This window comes from Pristiophorus japonicus, chromosome 31, assembly GCF_044704955.1.
Source record: "Pristiophorus japonicus isolate sPriJap1 chromosome 31, sPriJap1.hap1, whole genome shotgun sequence".
Classification (NCBI taxonomy): domain Eukaryota; kingdom Metazoa; phylum Chordata; class Chondrichthyes; family Pristiophoridae; genus Pristiophorus; species Pristiophorus japonicus.
Window position 1 is genome coordinate 5269901 of NC_092007.1, and position 20390 is coordinate 5290290.

General features: G+C 52.0%; 1 long non-coding RNA gene across 1 annotated transcript; it reads right to left on the bottom strand.

Annotated features, from left to right (window-relative positions):
* Nucleotides 1-865: 865 nt before the first annotated feature.
* Nucleotides 866-16907, bottom strand: LOC139240424 (uncharacterized). Its single transcript, XR_011588725.1, has 3 exons — nt 16531-16907; nt 2765-3138; nt 866-1045 (listed from the first exon to the last, which is right to left on the bottom strand). It is a non-coding gene; the product is annotated as an uncharacterized lncRNA (long non-coding RNA).
* Nucleotides 16908-20390: the final 3483 nt, after the last annotated feature.

Consider the following 20390-nt stretch of genomic DNA (forward strand, 5'->3'; position numbering starts at 1 on the left):
TCCCTTCCCCCCTCTCTCTCTCACCCCTCTCCCCCCCTCCCTCTCCCATGCCTCTCTCTCCCCCCCTCCCTCTCCCCCCTGGCAGCCTGTCCCACCCAGCAGGTCACACAGGCCTGAGTCGGAAGGAAACTGAAAGCTGAGCCCCGCAGCCGTGACTCGGGCAATCTGTAGGATTGGCAGCTCCCGACCTTTCTCGGGGTCAGCGTTTGGAATGTGGTCTGTGGGCTAATGGACACACGCAGTTACTAATGTGTATATCAGCCCGCAAGTTCAGGCCGATAAGGCAATACCGTGGGTCGTGCACTTCCACAAATTGTTGCTGGGTTTCACGCAGGCTGCATCTCAAGCTACGCTGAACGTCATTGTTAAAACCTCACTGGTTTTGAACATGAATTGCCCATGAGGGGCCCACATAGAGTGAATGGGAAGGACCTATTTCCCTTAGCAGCGAAGTCAATAACCAGGGGCTACAAGGATTAGAATCCGAGAATCAGAGAACAGTCACAGCACAGACGGAGGCCGTTCGGCCCCTCCAGCCCGTGCCGGCTCTCTGCAGGAACACCTCAGCCAGTCCCACTCCCCCCGCCCTTTCCCCGGAGCCCGGCAAATCTCTCTCAATCAGGGACTTACCCAACTCCCCTTTTGAAAGCCACGATTGAGTCTGCCTCCATCGCCCTCTCGGGCAGCGCGTCCCCGATCCTAACCACTCGCTGCGTAAAAAGGTTTATCCTCGTGTCGCCTTTCTGCCAGTCGCCTTCAATCTGTGTCCCTCTGGTTCTCCACCCTTCCACCAATGGGGAACAGTTTCTCTCGATCCGCTCTGTCCACACCCCTCGTGGTTCTGAACACCTCGATCGAATCTCCTCTCAACCTTCTCTGCTCCGAGGTGAACAGCCCCAGCTTCTCCAGTCTCTCCCCGTCACTGAAGTCCCACATCCCCGGAATCACTGTCGTTATGCTTAAACTGTATAAAACACTGGTTCGGCCACAGCTGGAGTACTGCGTGCAGGTCTGGTCACCACATTACAGGAAAGCTGTGATTGCACTGGAGAGGGTACAGAGGAGATTTACCAGGATGTTGCCGGGACTGGAGAATTTTAGCGATGAGGAAAGATTGGATCGGCTGGGGTTGTTTTCTTTGGAACAGAGGAGGCTGAGGGGTGACCTGATTGAGGTGTATAAAATGATGAGGGGCCTGGATAGAGTGGATAGGAAGGACCTGTTTCCCTTGGCAGAGGGGTCAATAACCAGGGGGCACAGATTGAAAGTAATTGGGGGGAGGTTCAGAGGGGATTTGAGGGAAATGTCTTCACCCAGAGGGTGGTAGGGGTCTGGAACTCACGGCCTGAAAGGGTGGTAGAGGCAGAAACCCTCACCACATTTAAACAGTACCTGGATGCGCACTTGAAGTGCCGTAACCTACAGGGCTACGGATCCAGAGCTGGAAAGTGGGATTAGGCTGGGTAGCTCTTGGTCGACCGAAACAGACACGATGGGCTGAATGGCCTCCTCCTATGCCGTGAATTTCTCTGGTTCTATGAAACTCGCGGTAGAAACTTAAGTCTGAATTTTAACCTTTCAACAATGTGATAATTGTTAATTCAATGTCAATGATTGCCTGCTTCCTAGAAAGCAGACAATGTAAACAGAGCAATCTTCAGTTAGTAAACTATTAAATCGGTTTATTGAGTTGCTTAATTTTACTTTGTTTCTTCCCCTCTCGTTATTACCCTTCCCGTACCTCATTTGACTCCAAGTCACATGCTTTCCTGAGATTCTTTCTCAATCCGACGCATTGCTTTTCCATAGCGCCTTTCACGACTGCCGGACGTCGCAAAGCGCTTTCCAGCCATTGAAGTACTTTTTGGAGTGTAGTCACTGTTGTATTGTGGGAAACGCGGCAGGCAATGTGTGCACAGCAAGCTCCCACACACAGCGACGTGATAATGACCGGATAATCTGTTTTAGTGATGTTGATTGAGGGAGAAATATTGGCCCCAGGACACCGGGGAGAACTGCCCCTGCTCTTCTTCCAAATAGTGTAATGCACTGTTGGAGGGGCAGTACTGAGGGAGTGCCGCACTGTCGGAGGGGCAGTACTGAGGGAGCACCGCACTGTCGGAGGGGCAGTACTGAGGGAGCGCCACACTGTCGGAGGGGCAGTACTGAGGGAGCGCCGCACTGTCGGAGGGGCAGTACTGAGGGAGCGCCGCACTGTCGGAGGGGCAGTACTGAGGGAGCGCCGCACTGTCGGAGGGGCAGTATTGAGGGAGCGCCGCACTGTCGCAGGGGCAGTACTGAGGGAGCGCCGCACTGTCGGAGAGGCAGTACTGAGGGAGCGCTGCACTTTCGCAGGGGCAGTACTGAAGGAGCGCCGCACTGTCGGAGAGGCAGTACTGAGGGAGCTCTGCCCTGTCGGAGGGGCAGTACTGAGGGAGCCCCTCCGACAGTGCATTACACTATTTGGAAGAAGAGCAGGGGGAGTTCTTCACGCTGGTGTCCTGGGGCCAATATTTATCCCTCAACCAATACAACAAAAAAACAGATGATCTGGGTCATTATCACATCGCTGTGTGTGGGAGCTTGCTGTGCGCAAATTGGCTGCCACGTTTCCCATTTTACAATAGTGGCTACACTCCAAAAGTACTTCATTGGCTGTAAAGAGCTTTGAGGCATCCAGTGGTCGTGAAAGGCGCTATATGAATGCAGGTCCCTTTTTTTTTTGATAGCTCTCTGCCAGTTCAAGACGTACCTTAAAACCTACCTCTTTGACCCAGCTTCCTGTGCTAATATCTCCTCGTGTGGTTCGGGGTCAAATTCTGCTCGATAAACGCTCCTGTGAAACGCCTTCGGACGTTTCAATATGTTAATATACGCTTTATAAATGCAAGCGTTGTGCTGGAGATGGTTCTCCAATCCCCCGGGACGCCAGAACATCCCCATCCCCACGTGGAATCGAGCGTGACGGGTACGTGATCCTTTCCGTCGAGGCTGGTGGGAGGGCTTGTGAGAATTCGAGAGCAATTGTCGTACATCGCACTAATTTACCGGTACTTCAGGGGCCTTAAAATCCTGTTTCCTTTTTCCGGACTGGTCAAATATAAACATTCTTCGAAGAACTTGTGAGGGAAGTCAGTGCTGTGAAATGACACACATTCTCCTTCAAATGCCCTAGGGTCATTACCAGGCACCCTGCCCCCAGGTCACGTCCGGCAATTGATACTGCTTAACTCAGCCGCAGAGATACTGCTCGAACCACGCGTACTAATTTTAGTCAAAAACGTCTTGCACATAATACGCATAAATAGGCTTCCCGCATAACTTGGTTAGACCACACTTGGAGCACTGCGCACAGTTCTGCTCGCGATATTATACAGGGGATATAGAGGCACTGGAGAGGGTGCAGAGAAGATTTACAAGGATAATGCGAGGGTTTACATATCAGGAAAGGATGAACAGGCTGGGTGTCTTTTCTCTTGAGGCGTGAGCTAATAGACGCCTTTAAAATGCTGAAAGGTTTTGATCGAGTGGATACAGAGAGAATGTTCCCACTTGTGGGGAAGAGCATAACTACAGGCCAGCAATCGAAGATAGTCCCCAAGAAATCCAATAGGGAATTCAGAAGAAAATTCTTTAAAAGATTTCGATTCATATAGCGCCTTTCACGACCACCGGACGTCCCAAAGCATTTTACAGCCAATGAAGTACGTTTGGAGTGTGGTCACTGATGTATTGTGGGAAACGCGGCAGCCAATTTGCGCACAGCAAGCTCCCACACACAGTAATGTGATAATGACCCAGATCATCTGTTTTAGTGATGTTGATTGAGGGATAAATATTGGCCCCAGGTCACTGGGCAGAACTTCCCCACTCTTCTTCAAAATCGTGCCATGGGATCTTTCAATTCACCTGAGAGGGCAGACGGGGCCTCGGTTTAACGCCTTACCCAAAAGAGGGCATCTCCGATAGTGTGGCACTCCCTCGGTACTGCCCCTCCGACAGTGCGGCACTCCCTCAGTACTGCCCTTCCGACAGTGCGGCACTCCCTCAGTACTGCCCTTCCGACAGTGCAGTGCTCCCTCAGTACTGCCCCTCCAAGAGTGTGGCGCTCCCTCAGTACTGCCCTTCCGACAGTGCAACACTCCCTCAGTACTGCCCCTCCGACAGTGCAACACTCCATCAGTACTGCCCCTCCGACAGTGCAACACTCCCTCAGTACTGCCCCTCCGACAGTGCAACACTCCCTCAGTACTGCCCCTCCGACAGTGCAACACTCCCTCAGTACTGCCCTCCCTCAGTACTGCCCCTCTGACAGTGCAACACTCCCTCAGTACTGCCCCTCCGACAGTGCAACACTCCCTCAGTACTGCCCTCCAAAAGCACAGCGCTCCCTCAGTACTGCCCCTCCGACAGTGCGGCTCTCCCTCAGTACTGCCCCTCCGACAGTGCGGTGCTCCCTCAGTACTGCCCCTCTGACAGTGCGACACTTCCTCAGTACTGCCCCTCCGACAGTGCGGCGCTCACTCAGTACTGCCCCTCCGACAGTGCGACACTCCTTCAGTACTGCCCTTCCGACAGTGCGACACTCCCTCAGTACTGCCCCTCCGACAGTGCGGCGCTCCCTCAGTGCTGCACTGGGAGTGTCAGCCTAGATTTATGTGCTCAAGTCCCTGGAGTGGGATTTGAACCCACAACCTTCTGACTCAGAGGCGAGAGTGCTGCCCACTGAGCCAGATCTGACACTACCCAGAGAGTGGTGAGAATGTGGAACTCGCTCCCACAGGGAGGGGTTGAGGAGAATAGTATTGATGCATTTAAGGGGAGGCTGGACAAGTATATGGGGGAGAAGGGAATAGAGGGTTATGCTGATAGATTTAGATGGGGAAAGACGGGAGGAGGCTCGAGTGGGACATAAACACCGGCCTGGTCTGGTTGGGCCGAACGGCCTGTTTCTGGGCCGTATATCCGATGGAATCCGACGTATATTTACGTAACAAAATCTACCACCATCCAGCAATAAGTAATAATGTTAAGAGCTTTACATTTTGCACGCAGCGAGTTGTGATCTGGAACTCACTGCCTGAAAGGGCGGTGGGAGCAGATTCAATGTTCGCCTGGAAATCCTGGTTCTCCGGTCCCATACAAAGGGCACATGCATCAAGAACCGGCTTTTCCGATCTGTCAAGTTTTTCCTGTACAGATCCTCCCCATTCCCTGGGAGGAGGATATCCGCGTGGGAGAGATTGGGCTATTTACTCAACTCCTGCCCACTACATGTCCTTCAAACTCTTACACCCGGTGAAAACAGGCACAGAGCTTACTGTTATCAGCGTAAGAGTTTTAAAACACATCAAGATTAAATTTAAATACTCATTTTTACATTTAACACTCTGTCCATGAAGGTAAGTTTATTTTAAACCCTATTAAAACACATTTTAAAAAATCCCCAAATATATATTTTTTCCAAAACATTTAATTAACTTTAATTTCAATTAATTTTAAATATGTGCGGTGGTTTTTTTTAATTTATTCTGTTGTGTTTCGCATGCCAGATACGAGACTCCCTAAGCAAATGCTTTACGCGGAGCTCCTTCATGGTAAACGAGCCAAAGGTGGGCAGAGGAAACGTTACAAGGGACAGCCTCAAAACCTCCCTGGTAAAGTGCGACATCACCACTGACACCTGGGAGACCCTGGCCGCAGACCGCCCGAGGTGGAGAAAGTGCATCCGGGAGGGCGCTGAGCTCTTCGAGTCTCACCGCAAAGAGCGTGAAGAGGTTAAGCGCAGGCAGCGGAAGGAGCACGCGGCAAACCAGCCCCACCCAACCCCCTCCCTCGTCGAACCTCTGTCCCACCAGTAACAGGGTCTGTGGCTCTCGTATTGGACTGTTCAGCCATCAAGGTAGTCGCTTTGGGAAGCAAGTCTTCCTCGATTCCAAGGGTCTGCCCATGATGGGTGTTTTAGGGGGTTAGTCTCATCGGTAGTACTGGGAACTTGTAAAATCGGAGTTGCCATCACTACCAATGAGAATACTGCACCGTGTTTAGTGGTTCAGACTCACGTGACTCCAGCTTCTCCGTCCGGATCTGGAAGACGTGGACGCGGTGCGAAGCGTGTGGCAAGAAGGCCTCTAACCGGATTCCCAGGCGCCTGCGGGACCTTTTTGCAGAGAAATTTCAGGTCAGAGGCATTCGTCCGAAGGAAAGCCTCTGAGCGGAATTTCAAGGCTCACTTTCAAACGCAGAGTTGGAGAAATACTTCAAAAGGAGAAACTTTCAAGAGTTGTGGGGAAAGAGCGGAGGTGTGGGGAGTGGGTCTGATTGGATCGCGCGTGCACAGAGACGGCACAGCACGGACTCGATGGGCCGAATGGCCTCTTCCAGTGATTCGACGAGCGACAAAATACTCTCAATCATCGACTTTTGGGGATTGGCCGATAAGGGTAAGGAAGCCTTGCTGCCACTGGACAGGGCTGGCGTGAGATCACACCGAGATTGACGTGCTCAAGTCCCTGGAGTGGGACTTGAACCCACAACCTTCGGGCTCAGAGGCGAGTCACGGCTCTGAGCCACGGCTGACATCTTTACAAAACTGCAGATCCTTCAAGCCTGCCACACACGAGAATCTCTTCTCTCCCCCTCACCCGTGCAGCAAGAGTGTTCTCCTGGGAGATGCAGAAGATCATAAGAAAGCCCCTATCACATGCCCAACGTTCTGTACCTGCTGATCGCAAGGCAATTAGTCACGTCTTCATTTGCAATCAGAACACAAATGGCTGGCGGCTGGTGTATTGATTAGATACAGAGTAGAGCTCCCTCTACACTGTCCCATCAAACACTCCCAGGGCAGGTACAGGGGGTTAGATACAGAGTAAAGCTCCCTCTACACTGTCCCATCAAACACTCCCAGGGCAGGTACAGCACGGGGTTAGATACAGAGTAAAGCTCCCTCTACACTGTCCCATCACATACTCCCAGGGCAGGTACAGCACGGGGTTAGATACAGAGTAAAGCTCCCTCTACACTGTCCCATCAAACACTCCCAGGGCAGGTACAGCACGGGGTTAGATACAGAGTAAAGCTCCCTCTACACTATCCCATCAAACACTCCCAGGGCAGGTACAGGGGGTTAGATACAGAGTAATGCTCCCTCTACACTGTCCCATCAAACACTCCCAGGGCAGGTACAGGGGGTTAGATACAGAGTAAAGCTCCCTCTACACTGCCCCATTTAACACTCCCAGGGCAGAAACAGCACGGGGTTAGATACAGAGTAAAGCTCCATCTACACTGTCCCCATCAAACACTCCCAGGGCAGGTACAGGGGGTTAGATACAAAGTAAAGCTCCCTCTACACTGTCCCATCAAACACTCCAAGCGCAGGTACAGCACGGAGTTAGATACAGAGTAAAGCTCCCTCTACACTGTCCCATCAAACACTCTCAGTGCAGGTACAGGGGGTTAGATACAGAGTAAAGCTCCCTCTACACTGTCCCATCAAACACTCCAAGGGCAGGTACAGCACGGGGTTAGATACAGAGTAAAGCTCCCTCTACACTGTCCCATCAAACACTCTCAGTGCAGGTACAGGGGGTTAGATACAGAGTAAAGCTCCCTCTACACTGTCCCATCACACACTCCCAGGGCAGGTACAGGGGGTTAGATACAGAGTAAAGCTCCCTCTACACTGTCCCATCAAACACTCCCAGGGCAGGTACAGGGGGTTAGATACAGAGTAAAGCTCTCTCTACACTGTCCCATCAAACACTCCAAGGGCAGGTACAGCACGGGGTTAGATACAGAGTAAAGCTCCCTCTACACTGTCCCATCAAACACTCTCAGTGCAGGTACAGGGGGTTAGATACAGAGTAAAGCTCCCTCTACACTGTCCCATCAAACACTCCAAGGGCAGGTACAGCACAGGGTTAGATACAGAGTAAAGCTCCCTCTACACTGTCCCATCAAACACTCTCAGTGCAGGTACAGGGGGTTAGATACAGAGTAAAGCTCCCTCTACACTGTCCCATCACACACTCCCAGGGCAGGTACAGCACGGGGTTAAATACAGAGTAAAGCTCCCTCTACACTGTGCCATCACACACTCCCAGGGCAGGTACAGGGGGTTAGATACAGAGTAAAGCTCCCTCGACACTGTCCCATCAAACACTCCCAGGGCAGGTACAGGGGGTTAGATACAGAGTAAAGCTCCCTCTACACTGTCCCATCAAACACTCCCAGGGCAGGTACAGGGGGTTAGATACAGAGTAAAGCTCCCTCTACACTGTCCCATCAAACACTCCCAGGGCAGGTACAGGGGGTTAGATACAGAGTAAAGCTCCCTCTACACTGTCCCATCAAACACTCCCAGGGCAGGTACAGGGGGTTAGATACAGAGTAAAGCTCCCTCTACACTGTCACATCAAACACTCCCAGGGCAGGTACAGGGGGTTAGATACAGAGTAAAGCTCCCTCTACACTGTCCCATCAAACACTCCCAGGGCAGGTACAGGGGGTTAGATACAGAGTATAGCTCCCTCTACACTGTCCCATCAAACACTCCCAGGGCAGGTACAGCACGGGGTTAGATACAGAGTAGAGCTCCCTCTACACTGTCCCATCACACACTCCCAGGGCAGGTACAGCACGGGGTTAAATACAGAGTAAAGCTCCCTCTACACTGTCCCATCACACACTCCCAGGGCAGGTACAGGGGGTTAGATACAGAGTAAAGCTCCCTCGACACTGTCCCATCAAACACTCCCAGGGCAGGTACAGGGGGTTAGATACAGAGTAAAGCTCCCTCTACACTGTCCCATCAAACACTCCCAGGGCAGGTACAGCACGGGGTTAGATACAGAGTAAAGCTCCCTCTACACTGTCCCATCACATACTACCAGGGCAGGTACAGCACGGGGTTAGATACAGAGTAAAGCTCCCTCTACACTGTCCCATCAAACACTCCCAGGGCAGGTACAGCACGGGGTTAGATACAGAGTAAAGCTCCCTCTACACTATCCCATCAAACACTCCCAGGGCAGGTACAGGGGGTTAGATACAGAGTAAAGCTCCCTCTACACTGCCCCATTTAACACTCCCAGGGCAGAAACAGCACGGGGTTAGATACAGAGTAAAGCTCCATCTACACTGTCCCCATCAAACACTCCCAGGGCAGGTACAGGGGGTTAGATACAAAGTAAAGCTCCCCCTACACTGTCCCATCAAACACTCCAAGCGCAGGTACAGCACGGAGTTAGATACAGAGTAAAGCTCCCTCTACACTGTCCCATCAAACACTCTCAGTGCAGGTACAGGGGGTTAGATACAGAGTAAAGCTCCCTCTACACTGTCCCATCAAACACTCCAAGGGCAGGTACAGCACGGGGTTAGATACAGAGTAAAGCTCCCTCTACACTGTCCCATCAAACACTCTCAGTGCAGGTACAGGGGGTTAGATACAGAGTAAAGCTCCCTCTACACTGTCCCATCACACACTCCCAGGGCAGGTACAGGGGGTTAGATACAGAGTAAAGCTCCCTCTACACTGTCTCATCAAACACTCCCAGGGCAGGTACAGGGGGTTAGATACAGAGTAAAGCTCCCTCTACACTGTCCCATCAAACACTCCAAGGGCAGGTACAGCACGGGGTTAGATACAGAGTAAAGCTCCCTCTACACTGTCCCATCAAACACTCTCAGTGCAGGTACAGGGGGTTAGATACAGAGTAAAGCTCCCTCTACACTGTCCCATCAAACACTCCAAGGGCAGGTACAGCACAGGGTTAGATACAGAGTAAAGCTCCCTCTACACTGTCCCATCAAACACTCTCAGTGCAGGTACAGGGGGTTAGATACAGAGTAAAGCTCCCTCTACACTGTCCCATCACACACTCCCAGGGCAGGTACAGCACGGGGTTAAATACAGAGTAAAGCTCCCTCTACACTGTCCCATCACACACTCCCAGGGCAGGTACAGGGGGTTAGATACAGAGTAAAGCTCCCTCGACACTGTCCCATCAAACACTCCCAGGGCAGGTACAGGGGGTTAGATACAGAGTAAAGCTCCCTCTACACTGTCCCATCAAACACTCCCAGGGCAGGTACAGCACGGGGTTAGATACAGAGTAAAGCTCCCTCTACACTGTCCCATCAAACACTCCCAGGGCAGGTACAGCACGGGGTTAGATACAGAGTAAAGCTCCCTCTACACTATCCCATCAAACACTCCCAGGGCAGGTACAGGGGGTTAGATACAGAGTAATGCTCCCTCTACACTGTCCCATCAAACACTCCCAGGGCAGGTACAGGGGGTTAGATACAGAGTAAAGCTCCCTCTACACTGCCCCATCAAACACTCCCAGGGCAGATACAGCACGGGGTTAGATACAGAGTAAAGCTCCATCTACACTGTCCCCATCAAACACTCCCAGGGCAGGTACAGGGGGTTAGATACAAAGTAAAGCTCCCTCTACACTGTCCCATCAAACACTCCCAGGGCAGGTACAGCACGGAGTTAGATACAGAGTAAAGCTCCCTCTACACTGTCCCATCAAACACTCTCAGTGCAGGTACAGGGGGTTAGATACAGAGTAAAGCTCCCTCTACACTGTCCCATCAAACACTCCAAGGGCAGGTACAGCACGGGGTTAGATACAGAGTAAAGCTCCCTCTACACTGTCCCATCAAACACTCTCAGTGCAGGTACAGGGTGTTAGATACAGAGTAAAGCTCCCTCTACACTGTCCCATCACACACTCCCAGGGCAGGTACAGCACGGGGTTAAATACAGAGTAAAGCTCCCTCTACACTGTCCCATCACACACTCCCAGGGCAGGTACAGGGGGTTCGATACAGAGTAAAGCTCCCTCGACACTGTCCCATCAAACACTCCCAGGGCAGGTACAGGGGGTTAGATACAGAGTAAAGCTCCCTCTACACTGTCCCATCAAACACTCTCAGGGCAGGTACAGCACGGTGTTAGATAGAGAGTAAAGCTCCCTCTACACTGTCCCATCACACACTCCCAGGGCAGGTACAGCACGGGGTTAGATACAGAGTAAAGCTCCCTCTACACTGTCCCATCAAACACTCCCAGGGCAGATACAGCACGGGGTTAGATACAGAGTAAAGCTCCCTCTACACTGTCCCATCAAACACTCCCAGGGCAGGTACAGGGGGTTAGATACAGAGTAATGCTCCCTCTACACTGTCCCATCAAACACTCCCAGGGCAGGTACAGCACGGGGTTAGATACAGAGTAAAGCTCCCTCTACACTGTCCCATCAAACACTCCCAGGGCAGGTACAGCACGGGGTTAGATACAGAGTAAAGCTCCCTCTACACTGTCCCATCAAGCACTCCCAGTGCAGGTACAGGGGGTTAGATACAAAGTAAAGCTCCCTCTACACTGTCCCATCAAACACTCCAAGGGCAGGTACAGCACGGAGTTAGATACAGAGTAAAGCTCCCTCTACACTGTCCCATCAAACACTCTCAGTGCAGGTACAGGGGGTTAGATACAGAGTAAAGCTCCCTCTACACTGTCCCATCAAACACTCCAAGGGCAGGTACAGCACGGGGTTAGATACAGAGTAAAGCTCCCTCTACACTGTCCCATCAAACACTCTCAGTGCAGGTACAGGGGGTTAGATACAGAGTAAAGCTCCCTCTACACTGTCCCATCAAACACTCCCAGGGCAGGTACAGGGGGTTAGATACAGAGTAAAGCTCCCTATACACTGTCCCATCAAACACTCCCAGGGCAGGTACAGGGGGTTAGATACAGAGTAAAGCTCCCTCTACACTGTCCCATCAAACACTCCCAGGGCAGGTACAGGGGGTTAGATGCAGAGTAAAGCTCCCTCTACACTGTCCCATCAAACACTCCCAGGGCAGGTACAGGGGGTTAGATACAGAGTAAAGCTCCCTCTACACTGTCCCATCAAACACTCCCAGTGCAGGTACAGGGGGTTAGATACAGAGTAAAGCTCGCTCTACATTGTCCCCATCAAACACTCCCTCAGCACTGCACTGGGGGTGTTAACCTAGATTTTTGTGCTCAAGTCCCTGGAGTGGGACTTTGAACCCACAACCTTTTGACTGGTAGGCGAGAGTCCTGCCCACTGAGCCACGGCTGGCAGCTGGCTAGCCTCTGTGTGACTTGCACATGCTTGCTCTGACTGTATCGGCTCAGGATCAAGAAAGACGAGAAAATCCCCCAAACGAGTCCCCTCGACGAATTCTGCGGGACGCAAATCAAGCTGACCTGAGTGGTGTCGAAATGATTCATATCGACCATGTCGAGGAATCTGTGTGAGTGTAAACAAAACTGACGGCAGCAATGGGGATGCGGAATGTTCTGCCAGACCAGTCACAGCAACAAATATAGAAAGGGGGATGTACAATTTGGGGCTAGCCTGTCTTTATACAAATTTGTGGCCCTTTCCCGTCGCATCCTATCACCTCCAGGGTCTCAGATGCCACGGCAGCCCAGAGAGAAGAGACGATCTCCTCTATGTATCGGTGGCCGCTTTGCGGAACACCTCCGTTCGGTCCGTAAGCGTGACACCAGACTTCCGGGCCGCCTGTCTCGTTAATTCCCTGCTCCCTTCCCACTCTGGCCCCTCTGTCCTCCGCCCATTTACGCGGTTCCAACAAAACTCACCGCAAGCCCAGGGGGGAAAAACCCTTTCGATTCGGCAGTTCACAACCTTCAAGCCTCAACGTCGATGTTCAACGTAGAACCGTCGAAACTAGCAGTGTGGGAGGAGGCCATTCGGCCCATCGTGTCCGTGCCGGCCGACCAAGAGCTACCCGGCCTAATCCCACTTTCCAGCTCTGGGTCCGTAGCCCTGCAGGTTACGGCACTTCAGGTGCACATCCAGGTACTTTTTAAATGTGGTGAGGGTTTCTGCCTCTACCACCCTTTCAGGCCGTGAGTTCCAGACCCCCACCATCCTCTGAGTGAAGACATTTCCCTCAAATCCCCTCTAAACTTCCCCCCAATTACTTTCAATCTGTGCCCCCTGGTTATTGACCCCTCTGCCAAGGGAAACAGGTCCTTCCTATCCACTCTATCCAGACCCCTCATCATTTTACACACCTCAATCAGGTCTCCCCTCAGCCTCCTCTGTTCCAAAGAAAACAATCCCAGCCGATCCAATCTTTCCCCACCTTCTCAGAGCATCGAGGGATGAAGAAAATAAAGAAGGACTTACATTTATATAACACCTTTTTCTACAACCTTCCGTCTCAAAGCACTTTGCAGCCAATGAAGTACTTTTGGGGTGCGGCCACTGTTGCAATGTGGGAAACGCAGCAGCCAACTTGCGCACAGCAAGCTCCCACACACAGCAATGTGACAATGACCCCGATCAGCTGTTTTTGTCGTTGTGTTGGTTGACTGATAAATAGTGGTCCCAGCACACTGGGGATAATTCCCCCGCTCTTCTTCGGAATAGTGACATGAGATCTTTGACATCCACCTGAGAGAGCAGACATGGTCTCGGTTTTGCCAACGACGTCCACATTCTGAGAATTTTAACGTATCTCTGCTTAACCTGATTTTTATCTCGGCTCGAAATCGCTTCTCAGAATCCCCGGTGTCCTGGAGCCAATATTTGTCCCTCAATCAACGCCATACAACCAGGTTATCTGGTGATTATCACATTGTTGTTTGTGGGAGCTTGCTGTGCGCAAATTGGCTGCCGCTTTTCCCACAATACAACAGTGACCACACTCCAAAAGGTACTTCATCGGCTGCGAAGCGCTTTGGAATATCCGGGGTGCTGTGAGAAGTGCGATAGAAATGCGAGTCTTTCTTTGTTGATTCTTGTTTGACTCTTCACTGCCCTCTGCAGTGGGTTAGCACGACATGCGGTTGTATCAGAAACGTTGCCAAGGAGAAGGCCCAGACCTTGTTAGGGCAACCGACAGCAAATTGGGGGGTGAAATCGTCAATACTGTGGAGGACGGCAACAAATAACAGAAGGGCATTAATAAAACTTGCAGAATGGGCATATAGTTGGCAAATTAATTCAAGACAGGTAAATGTGAGGTGTTACATTGTGTCAGGAGGAATAGGGAGGTGACTTATTGGTTGGAGTATTTAACCCCTTGTAACCTGTATCACACCACCACCAGAGGGCATACCTGTTGGAGTCCCGAGGGATCCCAGCATCCCTTGGGAGCACGGTATATAAGCAGGCCACCCACGAGGTACCTGCACTCTGGAGTCTTATTAAGGGGCAAAGGTCACACTTGCTCATTGTACACAGTACTCAGTCTCACCCTTTATTAGGAGCATAGCATGGAGGGTGCGAGTCTGGTTGGGGCGGAGTACACATACACAAATCACTATAAGCTGCGACACAGATTAACAAGGTCATAAAAAAGCTAACCAGGCACTGGGGTTTACTTCCAGAGGGATAGAATTGAAAAGTAGAGAAGTTGTACTAAACTTGTATCAAACCTGGGTTAGATCATACTTGGAGCACTGTGGAGAGTTCTGGTCTCCATATACCTGGGTTAGGCCACACTTGGAGCACTGTGTACAGTTCTGGTCTCCATATACCTGGGTTAGACCACACTTGGAGCACTGCGTACAGTTCTGGTCTCCATATACCTGGGTTAGACCACACTTGGAGCACTGTGCACAGTTCTGGTCTCCATATACCTGAGTTAGACCACACTTGGAGCACTGTGCACAGTTCTGGTCGCCAAATTATAAAAAGGATATAGAGGCACTGGAGAGGGTGCAGAGAAGATTTACAAGGATGATACCAGAAATGCGAGGGTTTACATATCAGGAAAGGATGGACAGTCTGGGTCTCTTTTCTCTTGAAAACAGAAGGCTGAGGGGTGAGCTAATAGAGGTCTTTAAAATGCTGAAAGGTTTTGATCGAGTGGATACAGAGAGAGTGTTCCTACTTGTGGGGAAGAGCATAACTAGAGGCCATCAATATAAGATCATCAGCAAGAAATCCAATGGGAAATTCAGAAGAAACCTCTTAAACCAGTGAACGGTGAGAATGTGGAACTCACTCCCACAGGGAGGGGTTGAGGCGAATAGTATCGAGGCATTTAAGGGGAGGCTGGACAAGTATATGAGGGAGAAGGGAATAGAGGGTTATGCTGATAGATTTAGATGAGGAAAGACAGGAGGAGGCTCGAGTGGGGCATAAACACCAGCATGGACTGGTTGGGCCGCACAGCCTGTTTCTGGGCCGTAGATCTTGTGTGATTCTATGCAAAGAACAAGGGTTCGGCAATAAATGCTGGCTTTGCTATTTTGAAGAGCAGGGGAGTTTTCTCCAGTTCCCTGGCCCAATATTTATATCACTGCCCACATCACTAACACATAACTGGTCAGTGCAACATTGCTGTTGGTGGGAAATTGCACATTGACCAAAGTGCTTTACAACGAAAGAAATACTTTTGAAGCATAGTCACTGTTGTAATTTGTCAGCTGCAGCTCAGTGGGCAGCACACGCGCCTCGAGGTCAGAAGGTTGTGGGTTCAAGTCCCACTCCAGGAACATGAGCATAAATCTAGCCTGATACTCCAGTGTAGTGCTGAGGGAGCGCCGCACTGTCGGAGGGGCAGTACTGAGGGAGCGCCGCACTGTCGGAGGGGCAGTACTGAGGGAGCGCCGCACTGTCGGAGGGGCAATACTGAGGGAGCGCCGCACTGTCGGAGGGGCAGTACTGAGGGAGCGCCGCACTGTCGGAGGGGCAGTACTGAGCGAGCGCCGCACTGTCGGAGGGGCAGTACTGAGGGAGCGCCGCACTGTCGGAGGGGCAATACTGAGGGAGCGCCGCACTGTCGGAGGGGCAGTACTGAGGGAGCGCCGCACTGTCGGAGGGGCAGTACTGAGGGAGCGTTGCATTGTCGGAGGGGCAGTCTTTCAGATGAGGTGTTAAACCGAGGTCCTGTCTGCCCTCTCAGGTAGACGGAAAAGATCCCACGGCAGTATTTGGAAGAAGAGCAGGGGGAGTTCTCCCCGGTGTCCTGGGGCCAATATTTATCCCTCAATCAACATCACTAAAACAGATTATCTGGTCATTATCACATTGCTGTGTGTGGGATCTTGCTGTGCACAAATTGGCTGTTGTGTTTCCACATTACAACAGTGACTACACTCTAAACATGATACATTGGCTGTAAAGCGCTTTGCGACATCCGGTGGTCATGAAAGGCGCTATATAAATGCAAGTGAGCAGTGAGCACAGGGGGTGATGGGTGAGCGGGACTCGGTGTGAGTTAGGACACGGTGCAGTGAGCACAGGGGGTGATGGGTGAGTGGGACTCGGTGTGAGTTAGGACACGGGGCAGTGAGCACAGGGGGTGATGTGTGAGCGGGACTCTGTGAGTTAGGACACGGGGGCAGCCGAGTTTGGGTTCAGCTCTAGCTTACGTACATCGAATGAGTTTCGACAACTTTGCGTTCCCCCTCGATAACCCTCGGAAGGACTGAAGCATCCCTGAAACGAATTTGTGCCTTTTGCTGAAAATACCACATATGCAGCCGCTTACCGTTGACGTGTGGTCGGACGCTAAGGAGCGCTAAGGCGCGATTTCTCCCCTCACCAGCTCTGCGAACGTCCCAGCAGCCTGTCCAGTGCAACAATGGAGCCCGCTGCCTTCAGCACAATCGGGTCGACCGCTTGCAAGTTCCCAGCGGGGTCAAAGCCCAGGCCAATTGCTCGGGCGCAGAGCTCACTCGCGCCCGCCTCCGGCCTCGCTTGTGCCCTGAACACCGGAGCTGGACCGAGCCTCCTGAACCGAACCGGCGGATCTGCCGATCCCCCGCGGAGTCCTGCGAAGCCGAGCTCACGGACGTGCTGTCACTGGGGAGAAGGGCCCCGCAGGACTTACTCATGACGCCGGCTTGTGATCAAAACCGACCCACCTCTTCCGTTTTTCGAGTCAGCACTGCTGTTTACTGTCAACAGCGAGGAGAGCTGGCCCGCGTGTGATCAGAGGCAGCTGCGGGACTTAAAATAGAAGTGTCGGCAATGAGTCAGGTTCGACAGGCGAGTTGTCTGCTGAGCTCCCCTCATCATCGTATTTCAACACACCGAATTAAAGAGCTTTTCGGTCTGACTTACCCCCAGTCACACGTCCGACAAAGTCATGTCTACTTCTCTTGTGGCACATCATTACTCAGCAAGCATTCTGATCAAACTGTAGTGCCTTCTACACTGTCCCATCAAACACTCCCAGGGCAGGTACAGGGGGTTAGATACAGAGTGAAGCTCCCTCTACACTGTCCCATCAAACACTCCCAGGGCAGGTACAGGGGGTTAGATACAGAGTAAAGCTCCCTCTTTACTGTCCCATCAAACACTCCCAGGGCAGGTACAGGGGGTTAGATACAGAGTAAAGCTCCCTCTACACTGTCCCATCAAACACTCCCAGGGCAGGTACAGGGGGTTAGATCCAGAGTAAAGCTCCCTCTACACTGTCCCATCAAACACTCCCTGGACAGGTACAGGGGGTTAGATACAGAGTAAAGTTCCCTCTACACTGTCCCATCAAACACTCCCTGGACAGGTACAGGGGGTTAGATACAGAGTAAAGTTCCCTCTACACTGTCCCATCAAACACTCCCAGGGCAGGTACAGCACGGGGTTAGATACAGAGTAAAGCTCCCTCTGCACTGTTCCATCAAACACACTCAGGGCAGGTACAGGTACAGCATAGGGTTAGATACAGAGCAAAGCTCCCTCTACACTGTCCCATCAAACACACCCAGGGCACGTACAGGGGGTTAGATACAGAGTAAAGCTCCCTCAAATTGCTGTTTGTGGGAGCTTGCTGTGCGCAAATCAGCTGGCAAATTTCGTCTATTACAACGGTGACGAGGCTCGGGAAAGTAGTGACTTGGCGGTGAAGCTCTTTGAGGTGTCCTGAGGTTGTGAACGGTGCGATAGAGGGCTATGCAATCTTGCCATATTGTATTAAGTGTGTTTGATTCATCTTGCTCAGCTTGACTCAAATGATGGTTGTCTGCTCAATCACTGCTCTCTCTCTCCAGACCACATCAAAAGCAAGAGGTGTGCAACTGCGAGCAGGATGTGGTCACATACTGATCAAGTTTCACATTGTCACTGGCAGTGTTTATATCTGATCGGCAGTGATGTCAACGCTGATAAACTGCCTCTCTTGTTACAAGTTTAGTGGCAACATAGAGATAGGAGAAGGTGATTCAGCCCCTCGAGCCTGTTCCGTATTCAATCAGATCGTGGCAGACCTGCGAGCGAACTCCATATCCCCGTGTTAGTCCATAACCCTTGGTAAGCATCCCCAATAAGCAGCAACTTGTAGTTATTTATATAGCGCCTTTAATGTAGTGAAACGTCTCAAGGCGCTTCAGAGGAGCGATATGAGACAAAACATTTGACACCGAGCCACATAAGTAGATATTAGGGCAGGTGACAAGAGGCAGGTTTTAAGGAGCGTCTTGAAGGATGAAAGAGAGGCAGACAGGTTGAGGGAGGGAGTTCCAGAGCTTGGGGCCCAGGCAACAGAAGGCACGGCCACCGATGGTGGAGCGATTATAATCAGGGATGGTCAGGAGGGCAGAATTAGAGGAACGCAGATATCTCGGGAGGTTGTGGGGCTGGAGGAGGTTACAGAGATAGGGAGGGGGCGAGGGCCCTGGAGGGATTTGTAAACCAGGATGAGAATTTTAAAATTGACACGTTGCTAAACCAGGAGCCAATGTCGGTCAGCGAGCACAGGGGGTGATGGGTGAGGGGGACTATGTGCGAGTTAGGACACGGGGCAGTGAGCACAGGGGGTGATGGGTGAGCGGGACTCGGTGCGAGTTAGGACACGGGGCAGTGAGCACAGGGGGTGATGGGTGAGCGGGACTCGGTGCGAGTTAGGACACGGGGCAGTGAGCACAGGGGGTGATGGGTGAGCGGGACTCGGTGCGAGTTAGGACACGGGGCAGTGAGCACAGGGGGTGATGGGTGAGCGGGACTTGGTGCGAGTTAGGACACGGGGCAGTGAGCACAGGGGGTGATGGGTGAGTGGGACTCGGTGTGAGTTAGGACACGGGGGCAGTGAGCACAGGGGGTGATGGGTGAGCGGGGCTTGGTGCAAGTTAGGACATGGGGCAGTGAGCACAGGGGGTGATGGGTGAGTGGGACTTGGTGCGAGTTAGGACACGGGGCAGTGAGCACAGGGGGTGATGGGTGAGCGGGACTTGATGCGAGTTAGGACACGGGGCAGTGAGCACAGGGGGTGATGGGTGAGCGGGACTTGATGCGAGTTAGGACACAGGGCAGTGAGCACAGGGGGCGATGGGTGAGCGGGACTTGGTGCGAGTTAGGACACGGGGCAGTGAGCACAGGGGGTGATGGGTGAGCGGGACTTGGTGCAAGTTAGGACATGGGGCAGTGAGCACAGTGGGTGATGGGTGAGCGAGACTTGGTGCGAGTTAGGATACGGGGCAGTGAGCACAGGGGGTGATGGGTGAGCGGGACTCGGTGCGAGTTAGGACACAGGGCAGTGAGCACAGTGGGTGATGGGTGAGTGGGACTCGGTTCGAGTTAGGACACGGGGCAGTGAGCACAGGGGGTGATGGGTGAGCGGGATTTGGTGCGAGTTAGGACACAGGAGCAGTGAGCACAGGGGGTGATCGGTGAGCGGGATTTGGTGCGAGTTAGGACATGGGGCAGCTGAGTTTCGGATCACCTCTAGTTTATGTCGGGGAGAATGTGGGAGGCCAGCCAGGAGTGAGTTGGAATAGTCAAGTCTGGAGGTAACAAAGGCAGGGATGAGGGTTTCTGCAGCGGATGAGCTGAGGCCTAGGCTACATTCCAGCTCTCACTAGACAGTGACCTCATGAAACACTTTCCCCGTTCTACACCATCCAACTTTGGCTTCAACACTGTTGGCAAATCGGTGGTTTGACTTACCGAAACAACCCAAGGCACATCGCTGTGATGTGAACATGCTATCTGTGTGTTTGTTGTCTCCGTGGTTACCAGGGACAAGAGCACGGACTTTCCAACAAGATTTATTGCAGTAAATATAAAGAAAGATTTGTATTTACACAGTGCCTTTCATGGCCAACCAGATGTACCAAAGCATTTTACAGCAAATGAAGTACTTTTGAACTCCAGTCACTGTTGTATTGTGGGAAACAAGGCAGGCAATTTGTGCACAGCAAGCTCCCACACACAGCAATGTGATAATGACCCAGATTATCTCTTTTAGTGACATTGATTGAGGGATAAATATTGGCCCCAGGAAACCGGGGAGAACTCCCCCTGCTCTTCTTTGAAATAGTGCCGTGGGATCTTTTAATTCCACCTGAGAGGGCAGACGGGGCCTCGGTTTAACGTCTCATCTGAAAGACAGCACCTCCGACAGTGCGGCGC